Below are 7,882 nucleotides of genomic sequence, written 5' to 3'. Positions count from 1 at the left end.
GTCCAACGTAAGGAGTGTGGATTGCGGGGCGCAGGGTCAGAAACGAGCCATTAGCCTTATATGGGACAGTAATTTGCCCGAGAATCAAAAGTGAGTGTGTATATACGTATTCGGACACCTACCCCCGGGCATCCACCCCAAGGATTTGCGGGGTAGTTGTCCTAGAGGATGGTTGTCGTAGAGGGTAGTTGTCTGGGGGGGGGGGGTAGTTGTTCGGGGTGTAGTTGTCTGGGGGGGTAGTTGTCTGGGGGTAGTTATCTGGGGGTATTTGTTTTAAGGGGTAGTCGTCCTAGAGGGTGGTTGCCCTAGGGTGTAGTTGTCATAGGGGGTAGTTGTCCTAGAGGGAAGCTATCCTAGGGGTGGTTGTCCAGAGGGTAGGTGTCCTAGAACCGTGTATAATTATATCATCAAAGCATTCGACAACGGTAAGGGATTTTTCTTTTAAATGGTCTTCAAAATAATAGCTTGTCCTCGGCTGTCAACATTCGCCAACAATTACGTTTTAGACTTTACAAGAAATTTTTCAACGCGTAAAAGATAAAGTCGCAGATATAGGTCAGTTTGTAGTAATAGTGAGTTTTTAGGAACATACATCCTTGACAGTGCAGTCACTTTTCCTCGGCAATTTACAAAGTTGACTTAGCACGTTTAGGAAATACGTCATGAAGGGAAGATAACTCTATGATAAATCTAACCTAGTTTCATGCTAAACCGGTGAACTATAGGAAAAGTTTGATCACGTGTTTACATTAGCTTCTACAACATAACTTAAATTCCTTAAAATGATCTCTTATGCTGAGGGTTCTTAACTACGCCGTTGAGGGGGGGGGGGATGGGGTGGGGGGGGGGTGAACAAGAAATTGCATAGAGCGGGCCACTGGGTATCAGGTATGCAAAGTGGTCCATCCAGGGAGCAATGCGGGTAATTATATATATATATTTTTTAATAGGGCTTGTTCTTTTAATATACACATCACTCTAATCAGCAGAATCATTAAATTTGTAGTTTCCGTTATTCCCACTAGTTAAAGAGAAAGTTCATTGATTTAAAAAACTAACTTTAATGTCATTATTGCAAAAGTGACACTTTGATTGGCCAGGTTATCAAAAGCCAATGCTTCGAAACATTCGAAGTAATGATTATTAACAAATACAAAACGCTTAGATACATCCCCGACATAGCACATGAAAAGCTCTCCGGTCGCTGCTGAAATATGACGTCACATGTTTAACATGATGTGCACAAGCAGACGATGTCCCATGACATCTCACACAATTTCAGTGCCTGTTTTGTCATCTTTTCTTCAGTTATTTCTCTTACTTCAATACCCTCATGCGAAATGTTTGATCTATTGCCTCACTCTAAACCCTGTGCATGGACGGTATCATTTTGATGAAAAATGCAAGGATAAAAATAAAAAAGGAATCCGTCGCTTGTAAACAAAATAAGACGCCATTGTATTTTCAGCTGCATAGACCGCGGCATGTTCGGCGTTTCAAGAGGGAACAAAATGACGTCCATGCTATTATTCCGGAGGTTTTTTAATTTGAAAGTGTGTTTTTTTATATTGTTCATTTACCCCTATCCTGTGTAATTAAAAACAAAAGAATATAGTTATCAGAATGGGGGTCATATCCCCTTTTGAATGGTGTAAAATTCCATCACATTTATATAAACTAAACTCATTATAATTTGAGAAATAAAAGCATTGCAATTATGTTCATTCTTTATGGGATGTCGTCTGCTTGGGCAGGGTTGGTTCATATTGTGACGGCATTAAAACATTGTTATTTTTCCGGCGAATCTCTCGCATATCCCAGATGCTATGGAGGTTGTTTTATTTGTATTTTTATAAATCACCCGAAATGTATTTGACCGAGAACTTGCATGATGACCACCTGTTAGCTTACCAGTTTCTAGTAATACGCTCTTTGCCATACTTGTGATTTTCTATGAACCCGCACTTTAAAGGTGGGCCTAATCATCAACTTGTAGTTCGTATTGTAGACCCACTGATAGCGAGCTAGCACTGTTAAATAGTTTAAAATTTGAATTTTGGCTGGCAGTCAGGATTATTGAACTATTGACGCGTCTATGCAGCTGTCTTTATTTGTTTACTTATTTATTTATTTATCTGCTTTAATTAAACAAAAATCTATTTGCTTATATTTTTATTTGAATGTATTTCATTATTCATTTATGTCCTTGCTTTGTTTACTTATCTATATATCAATACATATTTACTTTACTTGTTTTATTAATTCATTAATTTATTCATTTACCACTATTATTATTTATTTATTTCATTCGTTCTTTTTCTCTCACTTGAAATCATAAGCGGATTGCAGTAGAAGACAATCGGCCCTCTGCTTGAACGCAAAAAACCACGCACTGCCCCATGTAAAAGAAATAACCCCTCCCCCACCGGTCAGATAATTATGAAGAGCTGGGGATCTATACAAAGGGACGGGCATAAACAAAACATAAGGACACTGACCGCATATACTTACTCCCTCATTTTCTTCTGTCATTGAAAGAGGACAGAAAGAGAAAAATATACCGAAAGCAGACAGAATTAAAGAAGGAAAAGGGGGAGACGGCGTCAGAGAGTCAGACAGATATAATGAGAGGGAATGAGAGAGGGAGAGAATCTCGGGAAGTCCCAAACGATTTGCGGTATTGACCAAAGGAAATGCCTGGAGTTAAATGAGGTTTCCGTGATTACCGGCCATGCTTTAAATGTTAGTTCGAACCCATAACAATTGAATCATCTTCCATTTGTTTAAAATGGTTCTAGGACTCCTACCCCTGTCCATCCGCCCCCGGATAACCACCCCCAGTCACCTACCCCCTAGGACAACTACCCCCTAGTACAACTACCCCCTAGGGCAACCACCCTCTAGAACGACCAACCCCCGGGACAACTACTCCTACGATAACTACCCCCGGACAACTACCCCCGGACAACTACCCCTAGGACAACTACCCCCAGACAACTACCCCTACGACAACCATCCTCTAGGACAACTATCCTAGGGGGTAGTTGTCTGGGGTAGTAGTCCGGGGAAGTTGTCCGGGGGTAGTTGTTCTAGGGGAAGTTGTCTGGGGTAGTTGTCCGTAGGTAGTTGTCCCGGGGGGGGGGCTTGTCGTCCTAGAGGGTGGTTGCCACTGGCGTACCTATGGGGGGGCAGGGGGGGCAGAGTGCCCCCCTGACGGGCTCCAGGGGAAAAAAAGAAAAAGGGGAAAGAAAAGAAAAGAAAGGAAAGGAAAGAAAAAGAAAAAAGGAAAAGGGAAGAAAAAAAACGAAAGAAAGAGAAAAAAGGAAAAAAAGGAAAAGGAAAGAAAAAAGGAAGTAGAAGAGAAAAGGAAGAAAAAGGGAAATGAAAAGGAAAGGAAAAAAAATGGGGAAATTAAAAAAAAAAGACCATGGCCGTACGCAACAGGGGGGGGGGGGCAGTTGACCCCAGATATTTTGAAAACGTACAGTTTTTTTCCTGAAAATGTAGTGTAGGCCTATACCAAATCCTTCAATTCTACTTTTGAAAATGCAAAAGTACCCTCATGACTAGTTCGGTCGCTCGAACTCCCTTCACTCCTTTTGCTTTTGAGATTCTTCGAAAACTTTTAACGCATCTTTCCCCCTCCCCCACCAGAAAAATATTCCGCATACGGCCCTGAAAAATTAAGACAAATGAAAATAGGAAAATATAAGTGATATAACAAATTCGAAACTCTTCGCTGGCGCGAACTGCTTGCTAGCCTATTTTGTATTAAATGTTTTCACTTGCTCGTCCCCCTGAAAAAAGAAAAGGATTAGCATTGCCTAGAATACAATTGTGCCTGCCCCGACCTGCAACCATGGCAACAATAGCACACAATGTATGTACCAAATGTTACTAAAAGAGACTAATTCATTTTTCTCGCTCGCTACACTCGCTCGCGAATAAAATGAATAGACATTGCTTTGGAAACAATTGTGCCCACCCTTGACCTACAACAATATAATCAAAAATGGAAGAGTTTTTTCGCCCTCTCGCCAAAAAGGAATTGAATCGCGTTGAACGTGATTGCGTCCATCCTGACCTGCACCAATAAAAACATGTTTATTTATTAATTTCTATTAAAAGAGAATTTTTGTTTTTGCTTGCTCGCTATGCTCGCTCGCCAAAATGGAATTGACACCGCTAACGTGCCCGGCCCAACCTGCAACAACCAGTTAATAATTATGTACCAAACGTTATTCAAAGAAGTTTTGGTGTGCTCGTGCTCGCCAAAACGGAATTAACATCACCTTAGACATGATTGTGTAAGCCCTGCCCTGCAACAAAAAAATCTGAAATTTATGAACCAACTATCATTACAAAAATTTTGCTCGCTCGCTACGCTCGCTCGCCAAAATAGAAATAACACCGCTTTTAATAGTCACGTCCCTGACATGGAACAATGAACCCAAGTTTATGTACCATATTTTCCCTATAAAAGAGAAGTGATTTTTTTTTCGCTCGCTCGCTACGCTCGCTGGCCAAAATAGAAATAACACCGCTTTTAATAATCACGTCCCTGACATGGAACAATGAACCCAAGTTTTATGTACCATATTTTCCCTATAAAAGAGAAGTGATTTTTTTTCGCTCGCTCGCTACGCTCGCTAGCTCGTGGAATTATGTGCCCACCACTAACCTGCTACAATTTCATTAAAAAGAGAAATGTAAGGGGTTGCCTGCCCGCCAAAATGGGATTGACATTGCCTTAAACACAATTGTGCCCGCCCCCGACCTGCAACAATGAAACAAATTTTATATAGCAATTCATTGAGAGAAAGATGTATTTTCGCTCGCTAGCTAAAATGGGTATAAAATTAGCCTTAACACAATATTGTTCCCGCGCCCTGCATGGGACAATTGAACCAAGTTTACTCTCCTAATTTCTAGGACTTATTTTAAATCCAAGGGGACTTGGGACAGTGACAATTGTCACTGTCCCAAGTCCCCTTGGATTTAGAATAAATTCTTTGGACTTTAAAATAAGTCCTAGAAATTAAGAGAGTTAAGTGGCAATTATTAAAAAGAAGTGATTTTTTTCTTGCTCGCTACGCTCGTTTGCAAAAAAAATGAAATTAACGTCGCTAACAAGTGAATGTTCCTACCCCCAACTTGCAACAATACCAGTTTATATACCAAACGTTACTTAAAGATTTTTTTTGCTCGCTCGCTCGAAAGAAGTGAAAATTAGCATCGCCTTTTTTGTTTGTTTCGGTCGCTTGCCCCCCCCTGACGGAGTACCCCAGGTACGCCACTGGTTGCCCTAGGGGTAGTTGTCCTAGGGGGTAGTTGACTGGGGGTGGTGATCCGGGGGTGGATGTCCAGGGGATAGGTGTCCGGATACGGTTTAAAACGACTGTTCTACCTTTTATTTTCCTGCTCTGGTTACCTATGTCGAACTACACTGATCGTCTTTCTGTCGTTTGTGTTGCAGCTAGGCCAGTTTCCTAATGTAACCAAATTTATGCATATGCCTTTGTGAAGCGCCTCGATACGAATCGTTTCATTCACCTTTTACGAATAAATGTATCTCAATAGTCAGAATTCAAATCGCATGCATTGGTTGTTCCTGGGTAGGACAAACATTATAGGCTCGAATTCACAAAGGAGGTTTGTCGACAAACCTTGGTTTTCGTACGTCATATGACTCGTTTTTACGCGTTTTTTACAAACCTGGTTTGTAAAAAACAAAAGGAGGTTTGGCGAAACAAAAGGACGTTTGTCGACAAACCTCCTTTGTGAATTCGGGGCTATGGATTTTTCTATCTAACAACACAGTAATATATGCAATTAGCATTATGAATATTGACATACAATTATTCGTATCAGGGGAATGAAATAAGTTTCAACAAGGTATTTTATTAAGAAAGATTTGTGCATTACACTTGAAAAGGGCCTATTGACAGATCAAGATTCAAGAGTCAGGTAATGGTATCCTTGATGCGGCGATTATGAATATGGCATCCCCATTTGACAACAGCAATAAAACAATAGCAAGCAACTGCCAAAGTGCACAAATTCCCATTCACATAAACCATTCCAGCACTTCATACTATAATATTCTCATAGTTAGTTTCTCCTTGTTTATGTGTTTTTCCCCGTATATTGCTTAATTTTGTCATTAAGGGCAGTCAAATTGGTCAAAAACTTATTGACAGGGAAAAATGATCCAGCTCCATTATAATTTTTGGAATGTTAAATCGATTTGTGATGGCTCAATAATGTTTTGCTCTTCATCATGAAATGTACAGTAAAATGAAAGTAACAAACAGATTGTAGATATATGTATTAAGAAAAAGAAAAGAGTTGAAGCCTCACAATCCCTTCATTGTTTAGAACGAATACATTGATGCGTAATGCTGTCCCGAATCGAATATTATACTGCGCCATCTTTAGTTGACTTAATATCGTCGCACGGCTGGCAGAAGGGCGTTAGCGCGCGTTCGCCTCGAAAACTACTTATAATATGTCTTCAATTTACCCATATTTTCAGAATTATCTCCTACAAACAATCGAGAGAATCGTGAGAAACATTTATTTTAAGAGTTTGGAGGGGGAGGCTTACATAGAAAATGTAACGTTGGTGCCAGGGTGGGATTCGAACCCTGACCCTTCGATTGAGAGTCAAGTGAATGAACCACTATACCACGACACCTCTACTATTTGGACCATAGACTCTTCCACATGCTTGGACAATCACCACGGGCAACTGATAACTGGGATAAATTGTCCCGAGAGTGTTTTTCCTAGAGGATGGATGTCCGGGGTAACTGTCCTGGGGTGTAGCTATCTGGAGATAGGTTATGAGGGTGATAGTCCAGGGAAAGATTTTAAATCGTATTGCACCAACAAACACAACATGCAAAGGGGTATGAGCATCTTTGTTTGAAAAAAGAAGAAGGGGGAAATTCATCCTTAGGCACACTACACGCAAGCTTATTGTTTTTTCAATGACTTTTTTGTTTTCATGTATAGGCTAAGAAGAACACTGATTCGAAGAGTTATATTGACTAGGAATAACTAACATGATAAACCTATGCCCTTCGGGGACTCCAGGATATGAGGTTTGGGGCTATCTTTCTTTCTTCCTTCCTTCCTCCCATAGGTCTTTTGGCCTGTGTCAACTTGGTCTGTAGATAGGGAGGTCTAAAGATAACGAACGAAGTCGACCGGGCTTCCACGAAAAATAAGTGTTCAACGTCTGCAATAGTGGCATCGCTAGACTATTTTAATTGAGGTGTCAGGCCAACGTTGCTGATTAATCCGAAAAAAGGGGTTAGAAGGGCTCCAGATTTGAGGATTTTTTCAAAGGGAATAATACCAATTGTCGGAATTCTAAAGTTTACATGTTGATAACTACGCAATATATTGACAGACTGTCATGAGAAAAGCAAACCCACTAAGCTTTGTCCATTTCGAATGAGTTGATGACACGGCTTACCTTAAACAAGGAATCCGAAAGGAGCCAAGAGTGTGCTGTGATGACAAAGAAAACATCATAAATTGTCCTTGTAAATGAGCCATGTCTTCAGTCTGAGTTGACATTGTCCCCTTTTCTATTTCATATGTGTACACAAATACACAATGAATGGGAATAAGTCAGCAATTTTTTTCGAACTGAAACACCAATGCGTAAGGGCTTTTAACCCATATTCATTGTTTTAGCCCAAACTTGGTACAAGAGGATTTTGACAATACTTTTTGTAAAGGATGCTGCCCAGTCATCTGGGGCAGCAAAGTTATGAATAAGATATCATTAGACAGAATTTGGTTAATATTTAAGTTGAAATATAATTTATTGGAACACAGGTAGCTACTTTTAAATGGGAATCTTTCAAAG

This window comes from Strongylocentrotus purpuratus, unplaced genomic scaffold, assembly GCF_000002235.5.
Source record: "Strongylocentrotus purpuratus isolate Spur 01 unplaced genomic scaffold, Spur_5.0 spur5_scaffold_6, whole genome shotgun sequence".
NCBI lineage: Eukaryota > Metazoa > Echinodermata > Echinoidea > Camarodonta > Strongylocentrotidae > Strongylocentrotus > Strongylocentrotus purpuratus.
The sequence above is the reverse complement of the archived record's forward strand: the minus strand, read 5'-3'. Positions refer to the sequence as shown.